Genomic DNA, 20,584 nt, shown 5'->3' with positions numbered 1-20,584 from the left:
TGCTGCTACCCTATGGTGGGCCTGTTGCCCTTTTAAGATACAGCATCAAGGCCTATCGTCACCGTGCAACAAAGGAGCTCCAGGCAAGCGGCCAACCCCGAAACAGGTTGAACAAAGAAAGTAGTCTCATCCTGCAGCCGCACCGGGCCTCGTGGTGGCCTGCTCATCATCTCGCATCAGGTGAGGCTGGGAGGATGTGCCCACCCCAGGCCCAGAAGGGTGGGGGTGATGGGGGGGTGATGGGGGGGGCAGTAGGGTGATGGGGGGGTGGGGGGGTGCCCAGCCCACCCCAGGCCCAGTAGGGTGGGGGGTGCCCACCCCAGGCCCAGTAGGGTGGAGGGGTTGGGGGGGGTAATGGGGGGTGGGGGAGGTGCCCACCCGGGGGGGTGCCCACCCCAGGACCAGTAGGGTGGTGTACCATTCTGCATCCCCCACTGAGACAGAGAGGGGCAGCAGTTGGGCATCTCCGCTGGTCACAGGAAAAGGAAAGACAAGAGAGAGGCCCCACCAAGTGTTACCCATAGCATGGACAAGGTTACAGCGCAGCCCACCCAGCACACCTGTTGACCACATCAGCCCTGAGGGCCAACAGGGCACCAGAACAGCCCACAGGGCCCTTCCATATGCTATCCTAGTGGCTCCTCCATTGTCACCAGAGACTCCGAAGGTAGCGGCTCCGCAGGGAGCACTCATGCGCTTTTGGGGCGTGAGGACATACCAACCCCTCAGGACATTTCTCCACCACCAACAAGACCTGAAGGGTAGCGGCTCCACCCGGAGTGCCTGTGCCCCCTTCTGTGGTCTACAGAGTGTGGTCAAGCAAGCCACGGCCCATCACCAGTGCGCGCCAGTGGTGGCACGCCCAGTAACCATCATGGGGGACACCAAAGAAGGAAACGACAGGGCATACCATCAGAATGTGCAGCTTGCGCTACTGTATCCATTTGATGTGGTGGGGGCTCTGGATAGTTTAGGACCCCAATGGACAGCATGGGTGGAAAACCTAGAACCTTTGAGGCCGTTGAGATTAAGGACAGAGCCAAATGACCAACGCTCCTGTATTCAGCTGGCCCGGCTGTCCAGAGACTGTTCAAAACCCTCCGGTTTAGGGATCAAACGTATGGCACAGCAATTGCAGTACTGAACGAATACTTCATGCCCATGGTCAACCAGGATTGTGAACGGTTCAGAATGAGATGCGTGAGACAGGAGGAAGGGGAGAGCCTCAACGCATTTCATGAGAAGCTGCACGGAATTGCGCTGTCCTGCGCCCTGGGCAACTTCGAGGACGATGAGATCAGAGTGCAGATAATATATGGCTGTAGCTGAGCGAAGTTGCAAAAACAGGTCCTCTGGGAGCCAAGACTGGGTCTCAACCGGATCCTGGAGCTGGGCCGTGCCCAGGAGTAGGCGGAGGTGCGTGCCTCGGCTATGGACACCTCCTGGCACAGCTCAAGCTGGAGGCCCTCATGCAACAGGTCAAGTTGGAAGAGGTGTCGTCCGTCAGCAAGTGCCAAGGAAGTAGGCCAATGAGAAGAGGGGATTGGCCACGGAGAGACCCAGGCACCACCATATGCCATCAGTGTGGATGGGATCTCCCGCACACGCAGGAATGCCCGGCCAAAGGACATATCTGTGGGAGGTGTGGAAAGGTGGATCACTTTGCACAGGTCGTGCCCAGCTCCAACGCCGGCCAGCATGATGGGGCCATCGGCAGGAGGAGCGTCAAAGAAGGGCGCAGGGAGGAAGACCCCCAAAATGGTAGTGGTCCAGGTGGCTGGAGTGCAAAGGAGGGGAGTGTATGACTATGCTGAGGAAGAAGAGGAGGAAAATGTGTTCTTCTTGTCCCGCAGCAGCGCAAGCGGGCAGTTTGATCCAGGCATCTTTTGATTTCCCGTGTCCGCCTTCGGGCCCTGTGGGGTGCGGACTGGAATGCACCCGTTGTTTGCAGTGATTTGAATAGTTTACTAGACTGGTGTGTGGACTGGATTACACCATAGTTGCAGGCCCATACATGGGGTCGTAGTTTGATGTGTGCTATGTTTTTTGTTTATAATAAAGGAGGGATGTGCTGCGTGGCCCATTTAACTGTGGGCCTGTTGCCCTTTAAAGATACAGCATCAAGACTGTGGCCCTCATCACGAGTTTGGAGGTAGCCATGGCGCTATTTGCGCCATGGCTGCCTCCAAACCCGGGTCTGTGTCTGGTCTGGGTGAATGAGGACTTTACGACCTGTGCGGACCGGGTAAATCCTCATTCACCCAACCATTCCCCATTCCCATTGAGCCACCATAGGGCCCCCATAGGGCTCAATGGGAACGGGGAAGGTGCTAATTACGGGCCTGCTAACAACCACACGTCCTTTACGGTTCCCGCTAAGGGACCTCGGAATTGGGCGGTAAGGGATTACCGGGCACCGGTCTCCTTACCGGTGCCCAAGTCGTAATGACCCCCTGTGTCATGACGCTCCCTAATGAAAGGGGCTGTGCTGGCAAGTGAGGGGCAGTGCAGCAGAGCCCCAGGAAGCGGCAACTCGTGTCTTTATGATTCTTGTTTGGTGTTTGCTGTGTGACCATGGCCTGGTTTTGCAGCCCTGGCCTGTGTGCCCCCAGACCCGAGGCTGCCATCAGCTGGGTGCCCCAAGCCACGCTGTTACGCCTGGTCATCCGGACTTTGTGCAGTGTGTCCCCTGTCCCTGGTCTCGCTGCGTGATCGCAGCTCGATTGGTCAGCTGGGTGATCCCAGCGTCTGGTGTGGCCCATCCTGGTGACCTGTGGTGGGCCACCACAATCCTATGGCAAAGTGTCTGGTAAAGACTTGCAGACCTAATCCATGTGCAGCCGAAGGACCTTCACATACTTTGATTGAGCACCAAGTGCAGGACATTAGCTGTTAAAGACTCTACCTTCAGAAACCCCCCAGGAACTAACATACTCTCTATAGGCAACATCCACGGTTCGGTAGTGAACTGTGTAGTGTTGACAGTGAGTGGTGCCTACAACCAAGAACGGTGCTAGGCATGGAACTTTGAGAGGTAAAGAAGTTTTGCGGTCTTCCTGCTTAAGTAGGCCTGCGTAGCCCTGGAGCTGCTTGGGAAATCTTGGCTATTTGTGCATTTAAGCAGTGACCGTGGGTCAGACTGGCCTTTGAGCTGCTTGTGAAATCATCAATATTTGCAATACTTGTGCATTATAATCAGTGACTGGGGTCAGACTGGCCTTAGAGCTGCTTCATAAATCGTTTCTATCTGTGCAGAGTGAAGTGAGTGTTACATCCGTTCCTCAGAATTCAGAGGAAAGAGGAGCTGACTAACTGCAACTCCCCCCCCCATACCGAGGCAAGGAGACGACAGCTGAACTCTTGCATTCACTGGGCCTCATTACGAGTTTGGCGGTAGCCGTGCCTGTATGGCAGGCATGGCTACCGCCATGCTCGCTACTGGCACCGGATTGGGCACTAACCGGCCCATTACGAGATGAGTGGGCCAGTAATTGCCCATTCGCGGGAGGCGGTAATGCCGGGCTCCCGATCCCCATTCTGCCCCATCGAGCAGAATGGGGGTGGGGAGCATGGCTGCGCTGGCACCGTTAATAACGGTGCCGGGGGCATTACGAGTTCTGCAAAACTCGTAATGCGGCGGTCCGGTATGAACGGCGCCGGGCTCTTACCGGAACGGTCATACCGTGGCCGCCACCGTTATAATGAGGCCCACGTATCTCCCTGTGTTAATGCAACCGGGGACTTGGTGCTTGGTGGAAAGCCGACCAGCACGATCCACTGCATCATTTCTACCTTCTGAGAGAAATTCGGAATAACTCATATGAAGATGCCAGGCAAAGTCTGAGCAAAAAGAAATAACTATAATTTGAGGAAAAATCCCCCTTACAAAAATGACAAGGCACTGAGTAACTCACAAGCCTGCACCAAGGGCATCAAAAGTGATTTACAGGCAACCAGCTCTACCAGTAAAGATCCAGCAGCCGGCACTATAACAGGCTACGTTTCCAAGGGCCCAGCAGTGCTGTCGGCTAATTGTCCGCAAATGAACAGCTCAACTCCAACACAGAAGGAGGAGGGAGGAAACCTTGTTTTAATTAATCTGACAGGTCCACCTTTCTTCGCCATCGATAACAGCTACTCCTTGTTAGAACTATGCTATGCCTTAAGAGATACTTTAACTGCGTCTAAATTACCGGAAATTGACATCAATGAAGGAATAAGGAGCCAAGCGTAGTTGGAAATACATCTCTGACCCCTATTGCAATGACTCCAGAGGCTGAAGTTACCACACAAAGACTATCTATCTCGCCTAACCTATGCCTGGTGGAAGCGAGACTAGACACATCAAATACAGTGCCGGCCGCAGAGGTGGTATATGGGGTTTATAGTCATTCTATCGACAGCCAAAGCATCTAATGCCATACCATCTAAAAGAAAAAGCATCTTAAAAAAAAATATTTAATGCATTTTTAGTGATTTTTTTTTTAATGGGGAGTTTCCCCAAGCCCCTTTTTTGAACCTTAAAACCCCATTTCTTATTAAACTAAACCCTTTAGCATCTAAAAAAAAATGCTTTTTTTAGATGGTTGGGCTGTCGATGTTTTCGTTGTCAATGCAATGAGCGGATACCAGTATATGCAGATATAGAGGCACAACTTTCAGTCTTTCAATTCGCTATGAAAGTCCTATTACATATGAACGGCAAAATTCTGGAGGAAGTAAAAGGCAGGTTCAAGAACAAAAATATTCCTCATGATATAGACGGAGACAAAGATCTGGATGAATTGACCCCTGCGTTAGAACTTGATATTCGCAATACTGCAGTGCGGTAGGAGGAAATGCTCTGATTACTTACCAGTAACTCATGAGATAAGTACTGGGACGAGGAAGAGTGGACGTGGAGGAAATGGCGATGACTGCTCCAGAAAATGGGGCAACTGAGGGAACCGCAAATGAAACAAGTGAAGTCTCCAGCACACACCTTACTAGGAAACAATGCAGGCAACAAAATCGGCTAAGGACCCAAGTTTCTAAAAACAATACAAAAAATCATTACCATGCGAAATAGGACAACACAAAAAGAAAAAATACAGTTGGTGTCTTCTGTAGGGGAGGGGTGGTCCAAGGGACCCCCCCCCTGGCCTGCATCTCCACCACAGGTGAGGGCCATGGCTCATCAGGCGTCCCCTCCTTACCACCAGGGCCCAGGTGGTGGATGGCTCACCTGCTGAAGACATTGCCCACACGTATTAAATTTAGCTAGGCCTCAGAAACCATTTTTTGTCTGCTAGAGATGGTGTGAGCTCAGCGCGCTGTAGCGCGGCCCCCACCTTCAGAAAGTTTCAGTCCTCCTTGTCTCCGCAGCACCATGGCAGATCCGCTGCAAGCCCGTTCCCACGAACAAGACGGGCATGATCTAGCGTAATACATTAACATTGTAACAGTTCACCTTCCGCAGTGTATCGCTATTCCCACAATGACCCGGTCAGCAAGGCCTGGGCGATGGGAAGATCTGTAGAATGGGCATCTGCTGAAAGCAGACAGGTACCCGAATATGAATGTAAGAAACCACTTTTAACACATGCATCCTCTCCATACAACCACTCTTACTAAAAGAAACCTGTGAAATTGTGTAATTATCGTACATGACACCAGCCGTGAAGGACCCACACCCCTGCAGTGGTGTGCAAATGATAAAAGCATTTCCGGGGGATTATTCTTCATAAGTATCATCGAAAGCCCTACACCCCGCGGTCCCGCGCCACAACTGAACTGATGCTGCTAGGGTACACAAGAAAACGAATGTACCCATACCACGGGCACATGTGAAGAGTGTGCGAGAATGCACTCGTCACATATGTATGTGCCCCTCACGTGCCACCTCCGCCACGTACAGTGGCGAGCTACTTTCTATGCACCCCACCAACCCCGATACTACCTCACTTACTGCAAATGTATATGCAAATAACCAAATACTGTAGTTGTTAAAACATAGTGTACGAATAAGGTGCTCAGACTGGGTATAATCGAGACAAATCCAGCAAAGTTTAAATGCATGTTTTAAAATGATTTGAATAAGTATTATAGAGTGTTCAAATGTTTGTGATGTTTTTACCTAAAATCGGCAACGCACGAGGGAGATACCTTTGTGAAATGCATGCAATGCCATTCCCCCTCCCACCCTGCAAAGGCTGCCAAAGACATGAGAGCAGAGGCCCGCGCTGCGCTACTCTGCCTCCCCCAACCAGACTGGAGCCGCTTCAAAGATTTGTAGCCCCCTCTGCAGCACCCAAGGCCACGGCCGGCCACCTGCATTATTTACAGCACAGCAGTAAACCTCTGCCTGAACACCCACTTTCAAAGGCGCCCCCTCGTAAACCCCATAACACACCGGATCATCTTAGACCTATGGCCCTGTGCAATCAGGACACTCAACTCTTTGACAACACACAGCGGCACATCCATAACAACTGCTTACAAGACAGAAAGACCTGTACCGCCCGTCCCAAGCCCTGAAGCTTAGCACCTCGACCTATGGCCCCGGTCAACAGGACTCTGGTAACCATGTCCTGACGTATTACCGCCAGACCCCTCACAAGGTACATTCCTCCTGTGTTGCGTTAACCTGTAGAATAACCTTTTGGAAGATTTACTAAAGAAGATAATATTGAAATGACTGAATGACTGCGGTGTGCATGGCCTAGGGCAAATAAGTCAGGAAAAGACATTCATCTCTGACACTGGCCGCGATGGCACAACAACACCGCCCGGATGAACTCTGCCAACCTGCCAGGCCCTGCCCAACCCACGAGGCTGCCCAGTGACGTTCTCCAGCCACGGCCAACCACATCGCAGCAGCACCTATAGTTAGTCGTCGCCACCCAATCCCATTGAACTTGTGCCCCCTATAGTGTGTAGGTTTTTATGACGTTTTTTGTAAATATATACGCCTGTCTTTGCTATTGTCAGACAGAGCGCTCTCGGAGTTTGCAGAGTTCTTTGCATGCCGTATTCTCATTGATAAACTCCCATTTAAGCTCACCCACACTCTGTCTTGGCCTTATTCCCGATTTGGGAGAGTCCTTCATTGTCTCTCATTGTGGGGAGGATCGTGCTGGCTGGGGACGCATGCCTTCAGTGGTGACCCCGAAAGCGTGATTATCATTATTATTATTATTTCCGGACCTAACATTACCGTCCCCTTTTGGCACGAGAATCTCCGGTCGAAAAGGGATACGCACGGTGAGCCGGCTCCGGGAGGTTGCCCGCCAACGGCGACCGGTACACTAAGAAGTGCGCACTCAAACGAGAGAGGGTACGGGATCCCGGTTGAAAAATCCCCTTTGAGTACCGCTCGCCGGGGCTGACTGTTGAGCTGACGGCGACACTGCCTGGACGGACCCAGTTTTGGAGACTATCGGTTCAAGACGGGCACGTGAGTACTCAGTGCGAGCGATTGTAAAGGGAGTGGGGGAAGAAGTGTAGGACAGGGAACGAAGAGGGGGTACGCAGATCTACTAAGGATCATCCTAAAATTTTCCTTGCTTTCTCTTTGCATATGGCCATTAGGATTAAGAGGTGAATAAGAGATAAAGGTGACGGGAACCTAGCTCCGAAAGGGGGTGGAAGGCGGCGCCACATAGTGCTATCTTGACTAGTACTGGGAATATATGAAGAAGTGGAATATAAGATAAAAGTGTCCAGCAAAAGGGGGCACTGAGAATATATTAGTGACCGCTATTACTTCTTTCTTTTCTTTTTCTTTAGGGTTAGGGGGAAAATAAAAAGTGAGATTAACGCAAACTTAAGGAGAAAGTAAGAGTCCTACTAGAAAAGGGAAGAGTAGACCTATATATATATATGCGCCTCCATAGATCCAAGTAAGACGTACAGGGACAGCCGGCTAGGGAGGAAAGGGAGGACGGCGTGAATTGTGAATAGAGTGTTACCAAGAGGGGTGTGCACCTCGCATGTGTCAGACGACAAGTTGATGTTGTGAATGTGTAAAACAGCTGTGAATGTATAGTAGTTAAATGGTCATGGTAAGTGTGACCGGATAGAACTCTTTGTAAGAATCTACCAGGGTACGCGGAGCGGATTAAGAAATATCACGACCAATGGATAACCGAATTGAAGGGAGAGGGGTTACCCCAGATATGGCCCGAGGGAGGGTTGTTTGATAAAAGTGTTCTGGATATGGTGGCCACATGTATTTGTTTGAAGTACAAGGGGAAGCAGTTGCAAAATAGGAGAGAAGTATTAGATCTCTGGAGGTTATTTGAAGAGATACCACCGCCTAAAGCGCCAGCATTAAATCCTGACCTACCATCCACCACTGACAATCCACTGATGATACAGAAAGATGTTAAGGAATTGTCAAGTGTAGCGCCACCAGTAGAGGTAATAAGTTTGTACCCGATATTAAACAATCCTGTGCCCGCAGAAGGATACAGTGACCCCACATATGTGCCTCCCCCGACAGCTACTACACCCCGCCGGCCCATGGCACCCCCGCCATATGAAAGTACAAGGGAGCGAGCCCAGGTAAGTACGCAGAGAGTGGACATAGAGAAACTCACAGATGATTTACAATCAAGGCTCTCAATAGCGAAAGATGAGCTCTCGAGGATAAAAGACATGTGCGAGCAAACAGCACTCAATGCGGTTCGATCAGGGCGCACATCTAGAGCGCCAGGTGAGAATAGAAAACCTGAAGAGGGGTGGAAAAAGGGTGAGATACTGTTCAGAATTGAAGAAGAACCGACACAAATAATTGAAATTGGGACACGAGAGGGAGATATCGACAATGAAGAAAGGCCACTGGGGGATAGAGAGGAATTAATATGTGATATAAGGGACGAGTTAGAAGAAAGCGACAGGTTGAGCGTGGCAATGGGAGGAGGAAGCGAAGGGGGGGATGGTGCATGTTCGATGAGAACCCTGGATGATGAGTGGACGGGGCGATTGAGGAACAGAGTGGGGAAAATGGCATCACTGGGGACCTCAGCAGCCAAAACGGGTCCGGATGCAACGGTAAAAGGAAGACTACAGCTCCCGTTGATACAAAGGGGAGGAGGGAGGCCTAACTACATCCCATGGGCACAGATGGATAAGGCCAATTTATTAAAGCTATTGCCCCCGTTATCAGGAGGGGCAAGTAAGTGGATATATGCCTTTGAGAAACACACTGCTGGGGTACCCCTAGCAATAGGAGATGTGAAGAGCTTGCTTGTATCAGCAGTGGGGGATCAGGCTGAGAGAGTATGGGTTAAGGCCGGTTTCCCGGGGGTAACATTAGACTGCGACCGCCATGATGGGGCCTCCTTTAACACAGTGCGTGCAAGGGTGTGGGATGCCTTGCGAGAAACGTTTCCAGATACGCCAGACTTACAGTCAGTAATGCAGTGTACAATGAATGACGGGGAGGAGGCTATGGATTACATTTTCCGGGTCCAAGAGATGTGGAGAGCAGAAACGGGCACGCCCTGGTATCAATCGACATCTTTATTTTACTTCATTATAAAAAGAGGGCTCCCCAAAGAAGTGCAAAAGGCGCTCGACAAAATAGCAGGTATTGAAGCAAAGGGATGGCCTGAGATTCAGAGCATAATAGTACACCATTGTAAGCGAATAAAAGAGAGGGAGAAGGAGGTGGCACAGAAAAGATTGGCAGACGAGGCAAAGTTAGTACAGACAAAGTTGGTGAAGGTTGCAGCAGCAGTAGCCGCGCTCCCACACAGCAGGGAGGGAGATGACGAGGAGGAGGGGCTGATAGCAATACAAGGAAGGGTGGCAACTAATTGGGTTGGAGCAGGACAGCGGCAGTGGAGTGAACAGGAGCAAGGCGGAGGTCCGCAGTGGCAAGAGTGGACCCCTCGAGGGGGACGAGGTGGGTACAGGGGCCGGAGAGGAGGTGGACAAGGGTATGGGGGAATGGGAGGAAATGGTTGGCAGGGCCCTAGAGGTGCACAAGGGAGTTGCTGGAACTGCGGACGGTGGGGGCATTACTCTAGGGAGTGCAGAGCTAGACCCAACAGTGGGTTCCAAGAGGTAGAACAGTATGGCCACCCTCACCCGGGGAGCCCATATGGTCTTCCAATGGGACAACAACAGCTGAGAAACCCAGGCCGAGGTGATGCTGAGCAGCAACAGGGGCACCAGTATAGAACACAGAACCACCCCCAAAACAACGACAATATGCAGTATGCGCCAGGCAACCCCTTCGCGACAACAATAAACGGGGCCCCCGTACCAGCACCTTACAACGGCATGTCAGTGGTTTCAGGAAGTGTCTTTAACCAGGGGGGAGCAATGAGACACCCCGCATAGGACAGCCCACAGAGAACACTTGCGTGTCCAGTTCTGTCTACAACCTACAATGCAGCAGAGGAACCATTGGTAGGGGCGCAGATAGGAGACAAGCAGTTCATATTCATGGTTGATTCGGGAGCGGGAAAATCATGTATCAGAGAGGGCCGGTTCCCGTTATCTAACCGGAAGTTAGAGACGCAGGGGTTCTCTGGGGCTGTAATTGAAGTTCCTTACACAGAAGCATTGGATGTAACAGTGGGGGGTAAAACTGTAAAGGCACCCTTACTGTATTATGAACACTCACCAATACATTTATTAGGGAGGGATCTCCTCAGTAAACTTAACATGACCATATCATTTACCGAGAGAGGAATAGTGTGTTCTACACCCGGGATATGCCCCTTGCGTGCAATGTTGGTAGTGCAAGCTTACACAACCACACAGGCGATACGAGGGCTGCCGGAAAATGAGGAAATGTTTATTGAAGGGCTAAAACTTTGGCCCACATACTTCCAGAACTAAGAAGAATGGACTGGAGGATCCCAGGGGAGTTCCTCTTCCGCCCCATAGTGTGTCCCGACACAGCACCAGGATCAGTGGTATCATTAGACTTGCATGCTGTACAGGTGTCAGCGAAAAGGATCGCTGCAATTGGAGTGGATAGGGAGGGATGCGAGTGGCGTGCAGTGCTGTGTACGAATGCCAACATCGCCCTACGAGAGATAACAGATGAGGATCTTTTTTCAGACACAGAAGGGGATGGTGAGATAGTAATGGAAATAGCGATGCCCTGTGACATTTTGATTCAAGCCAGGGAAACACCCGTCCAATTGATGGCAGTGGTGGGAGCACCACCGTCGTTTTTTGACGACGACATGAGGCTCGTACCAAATAATTTGTGGACAGCAGGCCCCCATGATGTCGGGCTGTTGCACGGAGTACAACCTGTGGTAATAAAACTAAAGCAAGGTGCAATTTTACCCCGAGTTAAACAGTATCCACTGTCCCGCGAAGCTGAAGAAGGGATAAAAGAGACAATAAATGCATTACTAGCACAAGGGATAATAGTGCCTTCAAACTCCCCATGTAACACATGTATCTACCCAATCAAAAAGGCAAAAGGAGGGTCTTGGAGGATGATACAGGACTTACGCCCCCTAAATGACGTAATTCAGAAGGAGTTCCCTCTTGTCCCGAACCCTGCATCAATACTATGCAGCATCCCGAAAGTGGCATCACATTTCACAGTAGTAGACTTGAAAAATGCGTTTTTCTCAATACCCCTGGCTGAAGAGAGTAGATACCTTACAGCATTCACACTGGGGGGTAAGAGAACACTGCAGACTACCACAGGGATACTGTGAGAGCCCGAGCATATTCAACCGCATATTGCATGAAGACTTGGGAAACCTATCAGCTGAGAGTACGATTATTCAGTATGTAGACGATTTATTAGTATGTGCACCAGACGAGGCAACATGTAGAAAAGATTCAACAACGCTCCTGACTTTACTGGCCAACAAGGGGTACAAGGTAGACAGGGAGAAGCTACAGTACTGCCTGACTGAGGTCTTATACCTGGGACAGCTCATATCAAAAGATGGAAAAAGAATAATTCCCGACAGGGTAGAAGCAATAAGATCAGTAGGAGAACCCGCAACAGTGAAAGACATGCAGAAATTCTTGGGGATGTGCAATTATTGCCGCGCATGGATATTAGACTATGCATCATACACGAGACCCCTCCTACAAGCACTCAAGGAAGCACAACAGGAGAACAAAAAAATAGAATGGTCAGAAGAAATGAGTACATCATTTCAATCATTAAAAGAACTAATTTCAAGCGCTCCAGTGCTAGCAAACCCTGATTATGGACGCGAATTTTACCTATTCTCACACTGCAAGGGAACTCTCATGACAGCTGTACTGACACAAAAGACATCCCTAGGACACAAGCCATTGGCTTACTATAGTGGTACTTTGGATGCCGTGATGCAAGGTCATTTCACGTGCGAGCAATCACTCGCTGCAGCCGCGTTCGCGATTGAAAAAAGTGCCACAATAGTAATGGGTTGCCCTGTGACATTGTTTGTGGAACATTCATTATTTGCAATACTCGAGAGGTCAAAAAGCACACTGACAACACAGCGGGCGACAGCCTACGAGATTATATTGTCTAGCGCCAACATTCATGTGGTAAGATGTAAGACAGTGAACCCTGCCACATTCATTACAGAAGCATGCACACTAGAGGACATGCAGGACCACGATTGCGCGACCTACACAGGAGAAAGAGGGGAGGACACAGTGGTGTGTGAGAATGCTCTGAGCGAGGGGGAAGTGTACTTCGTGGATGGGTCTGCATCTATTGACGTGGACTCAGGAGAAAAACATGTCGGCATGGCAGTAGTGAGGCTAGAAGACGGTGAGTATGAAACACTAGTGCAGTACCGCCTCCCATCACACTACTCCGCACAAGCAGCAGAACTAATTGCGCTCATAGAAGCACGAAATGCAGCAAAAGGTTGCGCAGTGACAATATATACAGACTCAGCTTACATGACAACGACAGTACATGGAGGACTAGCAAGATGGAGGCGTAGGGGGTTTCGACGGGCAGACGGAACACCAGTACAGCATGCAGAGTTGTTGAAAGAGTTAATTGAGGCCCTGCAAAACCCTACTGCAGTAGCAGTAGTAAAGTGCCAAGCACATACATCCAACACAGACGTTGTGTCTTTGGGGAACGCGGCAGCGGACGCCGCCGCCAAGGAGGCTTCCTATTTTCAGAAATATGACGCAGGTGAGTACATGCTGTGGCACAAGACAACCGAAGAGCCCCCAGAAGGGTACAACATGATGCCCATATCACAAATACTCGAATTGCAGGAAGGAGCTAGCGCAGACGAAAAATTGATGTGGACTAAACGAGGGTGCAGCAGGTCGGGAACAGACTTGCTATGGCGGCAAAATAGCTCAGGGAAAGTGATGATGCCCATCCAGTTACTAGAAATTGCGTTTCAACAACTACACTTCCCCGCACATAATACCAAACAGCACATTGCAGCAGAAATACAGGAAGAATGGTTCGTGCCCTGTCTCCAGGAGCACGTATCTCGATTAGCAATGGAATGCACAACATGTCAGATCTACAATTCAGGAATGACACTACCACACTCCGGGGAACAATTCCTAAACCCACTGGCCCATTCAGAGAACTACACATCGACTATGCAGATATGGGGGAAAGGTGTAACGGCGCACGGTACATGATCGTGGTTGTGTGCCCATTTTCAAGGTGGGTGGAAGCTGGACCGTGTGCATGGCCTGATGCTAAAAGCGCCGCCAAGTTCCTAGTAAGGGAAGTGTTCCCGTGCTGGGGAATTTGTGACGTGATTCGCTCAGACAACGGCACTCATTTTGTGAATGAACTTTTCAAGGAAGTCACTACATTATTGGGAATAAGACATAAATTGTGTTCGATTTATCACCCTCAAAGCAATGGCGTAGTGGAAAAGATGAACGGACTGTTAAAGGGCAGGTTATCGAAACTATGCTTTTCATTGAAGAAAAATTGGATATACTGTCTGCCCCTCGCGCTATTTGAGCTGAGAAATCAGCCAAGCAAAGATCACCATTTGTCCCCGTACAAAATCGTGAATGGGAGACGAATGCACACAGCACACTCCCCACTACGCGAACACTCAGATGCACATAGGAGCGCCGCGATATTGGGAGAAGAGTTCACGGACTATCTGAAAAAATTAACAAGGGCAGCGCGCGTAATATCAAAACAGCTCTCCCCACCCTTCACTAGAGAGGAGGGAAACATAACAGGGTCTGTCACAGAGCCTGAGCAGCAGCTACAGCTAATGCCGGGCGAACTAATTTATGTCAGGAGTTTTGTGCGTCGATGGAATGCACCACGGTTCCACGGCCCATACGAGGTAGTATTCTGCACACCCACAGCTGTAAAAGTGAAGGGTTTGAGGTATTGGATACACTTGACAGATGTGCGAAGAGCTTATAATAATGTGCAAGAGGAGGCAGATGAGGAGGCACAGACAACAGCAACCGATTGAGCTGAACAGAATGTCTGAATGTTAGCTTGAGTTTGTGCGTCAGCTATGCACGTGAATGGGAAAGTGACTGATGAAGTATTGCCGCATTCTCTTCTTATACACCACTGGGAAGGAGGAAAAAAAAAAAAAGGCTTTTTTGTTTATATGTAGTTAATGAAGTGATCGAATTATGACATGTTTACACCCTTGTCTGTGAATACCCCTCCCCGCAACCCTACCCGCTCCCATTCCCCGTCAATATATATATTGGCACTCATGGTGCCAACAGAACGTTTACATGCATGCACTTAATGCACTTTTATATCTCAAACAGGAACTACCATGGCATCTAACAGGCAGCCTGCAACGGATAGAATTAGTAGAATGAGAGAATTATTAAATGAGAGATGTAGCTATTCGTATGAGTGCGGATTATCTGTATGCATTACGATGTTTTTTATGCTAATCTTTGGTCTGATTACATATTGGTTTATAGCGTTCATCTCTATCGAGATGAACGAGGGGGGAGGGATTAACAGCACTGGGATTAACAGCACCACTAGGACCAATGTAACTGCAAGTGTCACTGTAAGGGAAGGTGATTTTCTGGTATGGGACGGAGCTAAACTTGTATGGGGATATCGTACCACACCATCCAATGTTGTCATATCAGAAAAGAAAAAGCCACAGGGTGGAACGCAAAACAACACAGCATCTCCACCAGTGATGTATAGGTATAATGCTTGCAGTTTAAATGACCGAAGCCCGTCTGCCATATCATGGTTGTATAACACCCCCACTAGCCAACCTGCCCCTACCCTAAAAAATGACCTGCAAGATAACGTCAGGGACGAAAAAGAAAAGCTGCTAGCAATACACAAAATATTATATGATGCATGGGCCACAGGGGGCGGGAATGGGAAAGGGGGGTCTATTCTATCCCTCGCCCAGGGAGTTGGGAAGTACATGAGGAACAAGAACAACAGACGGAGGAGGGAAGCAGGGAGGAGAAAGTATGATGAGTACTATGGGCTAGGTTTAGATAAGATGGAAGACCCACGACACACCCACCAAACAAATAAATGGTATGCGGATATGAGCGCTACAGCTAAACAAACAACAAATGAGAGCTGCTATGTCTGCTCCCTCATTCCTCACGCTTCAGGTACACCAAAAGTATTGCTACCCAAAGAGTTGCCAATTATAGATGCCCAATGTCTCCTTCATCTCACGTTATGCAGGATTAAGAACACCTTCCAGGCACACGAAGTTACTTTTCAAATGCTGCAGAACGAGAAGACGTGCTATCCAAAGACGGCAGGGGTGATATGTTTGAAAGAACCGTTTTTTGTAATACAAGGGACACTTTTTTCTGATAACAAGTGGAAGGATGAAAAAATAATGTGCAAGGCGGAAGCACTGAGAGGTGTGGCACCAGAGAAATTGCAGTGGATAGAAGAAACATGCACACCAGTGTGGAGAGAACACATTTCGAAACTAACTTGGGTAACCGCCATTGAAAAACCCTTCAAACTACAGAGCGAAATAGACTATGAACTATGTTTTAAAGGAGAGGGGAAGACCTCCATGGGAACAAACAAGAGCTGTAACAAGACCCTCACCATCCCAGATCTGAGAAAAGGGACAGCGGCCCTTATGGACACGTACTGGGTATGCGGCAACCAGGCATACCTACACCTCTCCCCGTCATGGAGTGGCAGCTGCTCAATGGCCACTCTACACTCAGCCCTAATGGTAATACCAGAGAGCCACATCGACGGGAGCAAAAAGACACAGGAACGCCTGCAACAGAGTGCAGCCCAGCCAACTGCGGAGTCGCAAATGTATGTCCTATCCTCCGGAAGCAAGGGAGAGGTGCTAACCAGCAACAGACGTGCATCAAACTACATATCAAAGGAATCATCAGAACTATTGGCCCAGATCCCAGATAAATATCGATTATTCAGCTCAGCAGAAACATTCTTTGCCTCACTGGTTTCAAGTGTTCAAGCAAGAGCAAATGCAAAATGGCTCCAGATAACACGCTGGGAACTGATTCAGCTGGCGAACGACACTGAAGAAGGGTTCAATGTAATCAAAGTGGAACTGAGGGCTTTACGATTGATGACTATGCAAAACAGGTATGTCCTGGACCTGTTGACGGCAATGGATGGAGGTGTTTGCCGAAAAATAGGAAGTGCCTGCTGCACTTTCGTACCTTCTGAAGACGCAGAAAATGGCTCCCTGTCCCATGTGATCGAGGCAGTCCACAACCTAGGAGAAAAAATGAAAATGGAAGGTGGAGCGGAAGACAGTACATGGTTCGATAACTTCTTCTCCTGGGTCCCCTCATGGCTTGGAACAACTGTGAAATTTTTGATGCCAGCTGTGGTGTTCCTCCTTTTAATTTTTTGCCTGTGCCAGGTGGGCCTTCGATGTTGTGCTAACGCAGTACCTAATGGTGCAATGATGATGGTGACAATGGGCAACACTTGTGGGACAATACAAAACATGCAGGAAGTGCAGGTGCAAACAGGAGCAGATGACACACCAAGATATCAGCTAGTGCCTATCTATCACAACAAAGATATCATAGATAAAGCATGGCACACCACCATTAGAGAGCCCCGTGTATTAGAATGGTACCAGGAGGTGTGGGTGGATTTGGCGGGAGATGGCGGATGTATCTACCTGACTTGCACCCCAGATGAGTATGCCAGAAGAGGGGAAAGCCTACGAGGGGTGTGCAGAGCATGGATGCCCATCAAAGGCACACCTGCATGGGATGAGGCAGTGATGGAGGAAGAAGAATGTAGGAGGTTGGAGGAGGTAAAGTATTCATTACTTAAGTAACGAAAGGGGGGAAATGTAGGGGAGGGGTGGTCCAAGGGACCCCCCCCTGGCCTGCATCTCCACCCCAGGTGAGGGCCATGGCTCATCAGGCGTCCCCTCCTTACCACCAGGGCCCAGGTGGTGGATGGCTCACCTGCTGAAGACATTGCCCGCACGTATTAAATTTAGCTAGGCCTCAGAAACCATTTTTTGTCTGCTAGAGATGGTGTGAGCTCAGCGCGCTGTAGCGCGGCCCCCACCTTCAGAAAGTTTCAGTCCTCCTTGTCTCCGCAGCACCATGGCAGATCCGCTGCAAGCCCGTTCCCACGAACAAGACGGGCATGATCTAGCGTAATACATTAACATTGTAACAGTTCACCTTCCGCAGTGTATCGCTATTCCCACAATGACCCGGTCAGCAAGGCCTGGGCGATGGGAAGATCTGTAGAATGGGCATCTGCTGAAAGCAGACAGGTACCCGAATATGAATGTAAGAAACCACTTTTAACACATGCATCCTCTCCATACAACCACTCTTACTAAAAGAAACCTGTGAAATTGTGTAATTATCGTACATGACACCAGCCGTGAAGGACCCACACCCCTGCAGTGGTGTGCAAATGATAAAAGCATTTCCGGGGGATTATTCTTCATAAGTATCATCGAAAGCCCTACACCCCGCGGTCCCGCGCCACAACTGAACTGATGCTGCTAGGGTACACAAGAAAACGAATGTAACCATACCACGGGCACATGTGAAGAGTGTGCGAGAATGCACTCGTCACACATGTATGTCTAAGCCCCTCACGTGCCACCTCCGCCACGTACAGTGGCGAGCTACTTTCTATGCACCCCACCAACCCCGATACTACCTCACTTACTGCAAATGTATATGCAAATAACTAAATACTGTAATTGTTAAAACATAGTGTACGAATACGGTGCTCAGACTGGGTATAATCGAGACACATCCAGCAAAGTTTAAATGCATGTTTTAAAATGATTTGAATAAGTATTATAGAGTGTTCAAATGTTTGTGATGTTTTTACCTAAAATCCGCAACGCACGAGGGAGATACCTTTGTGAAATGCATGCAAGGCCATTCCCCCTCCCACCCTGCCAAGGCTGCCAAAGACATGAGAGCAGAGGCCCGCGCTGCGCTACTCCGCCTCCCCCAACCAGACTGGAGCCACTTCAAAGATTTGTAGCCCCCTCTGCAGCACCCAAGGCCACGGCCCGCCACCTGCATTATTTACAGCACAGCAGTAAACCTCTGCCTGAACACCCACTTCCAAAGGCGCCCCCTCGTAAACCCCATAACCCACCGGATCATCTTAGACCTATGGCCCTGTGCAATCAGGACACCCAACACTTTGACAACACACCGCGGCACATCCATAACAACTTCTAACAAGACAGAAAGACCTATACCGCCCGTCCCAAGCCCTGAAGCTTAGCACCTCGACCTATGGCCCCGGTCAACAGGACTCTGGTAACCATGTCCTGACGTATTACCGCCAGACCCCTCACAAGGTACATTCCTCCTGTGTTGCGTTAACCTGTAGAATAACCTATTGGAAGATTTACTAAAGAAGATAATATTGAAATGACTGAATGACTGCTGTGTGCATGGCCTAGGGCAAATAAGTCAGGAAAAGACATTCATCTCTGACACTGGCTGCGATGGCACAACAACACCGCCCGGATGAACTCTGCCAACCTGCCAGGCCCTGCCCAACCCACGAGGCTGCCCAGTGACGTTCTCCAGCCACGGTCAACCACATCGCAGCAGCACCTATAGTTAGTCGTCGCCACCCAATCCCATTGAACTTGTGCCCCCTATAGTGTGTAGGTTTTTATGACGTTTTTTGTAAATATATACGCCTGTCTTTGCTATTGTCAGACAGAGCGCTCTCGGAGTTTGCAGAGTTCTTTGCATGCCGTATTCTCATTGATAAACTCCCATTTAAGCTCACCCACACTCTGTCTTGGCCTTATTCCCGATTTGGGAGAGTCCTTCATTGTCTCTCATTGTGGGGAGGATCGTGCTGGCTGGGGACGCTTGCCTTCACTTCTCAAGAGCAAGTAAAGAAAAAGAAGAGTAAACTAAATACGAAAAAAAGGAGGCGTGGTGCATAAAAGGGCGCACTAACGAGTTGGCCAGTGAATGAGCAAAGTGTAAGTGAAAATGAAGGCTACGAGGTCACTGATATTAGCTCTTTATCAACTCATGAGCTGACTGTTGTGAGCTTGCATGCCGTGCAGAAAGAGAGAGTTATCTCGGATATAAAGACGGATCAGCTGCAGCCCAAGTCACCGGATGCCATCTCAAGTCACTGGGTGCCATCTCTCTTGATGATAGGCCATCGATGGTGCCAAGGTGCCCAAAGGGGGCACATTGGCTTACCTCCAGCTGAAAGCTGGTGGTAAGTCAGGTGCCCTACCTGGCAAATAAAGCCCTCATTACCAGCATTGCCCGTGTCAGTGATCACATCAAATGGACTCCATGGGGGTCATTACCGCCCTACTACGAGTTCCCTTTGCGGGTCCTCCCTTAATGTTAATCAGTTATGTGGAACCGAAAAGAATAAGCACACTGGACAGGTATAGTGATTTTCTACAAATGTTCCATAGAGGTACAATATATATATATATATATATATATATATATATATATATATATATATATATATATATATATATATATATATATAGTGTTTGGAAAACAAAACCACAAGCATCGTCAGTCAATATGCATGAATGTAAGAATAGAAAAGATACTTTTGATCACACTAAAGATTGCAAGGATGCAGATTACACGCAATGTATTGTGGGTAAACTGATATTTGCCACGGGTTGCCTGAAGAAGGGGGCGGGGTTTGAGGGCGGGGCTTCACAGTCCTGGGCAGGAGTCTGGAGCTCTAGAGTGACCCACTCAGTGAGGTGCCATGATGGGGGTAATAGCCTCAGCGAGGCGCTATGATGGGGGTAATCGAAATTCACATTTATTAAAAATAGTGAGACATCATGCAGAATTCACAGCAGCTTCTCACAACATACAACACAATGCACTTTATGGATAAGACAAGCTGGACAGACATTGCAAAAGTAAATACACTGATGTGCACAGTTTTACATTTTCTTCAGCAGTGATTTTGCTTTTCAGCTTCTCCAGACGTCCCTATTGGTTCATGCTCTGTCTGTGCCTTCTTTGGTGGCATGAATAGTCCTCTCTGCTAATTCTATTGCTGCCCGAGGATGACGTAGGAGCGCAGCAACCACTGGGCTTTAGCACCGCCCCAAATGTTGGCTTATGCTTGAACCTGCACACCAATACAAATAAGCATTGGCAACGCCGATAGTTTGGGTGTTTGTGTGAT

The sequence above is a fragment of the Ambystoma mexicanum genome, chromosome 5p, assembly GCF_040938575.1.
Source record: "Ambystoma mexicanum isolate Mex_15411 chromosome 5p, UKY_AmexF1_1, whole genome shotgun sequence".
NCBI classification, from domain to species: domain Eukaryota; kingdom Metazoa; phylum Chordata; class Amphibia; order Caudata; family Ambystomatidae; genus Ambystoma; species Ambystoma mexicanum.
This window is presented reverse-complemented; position numbering follows the sequence as displayed.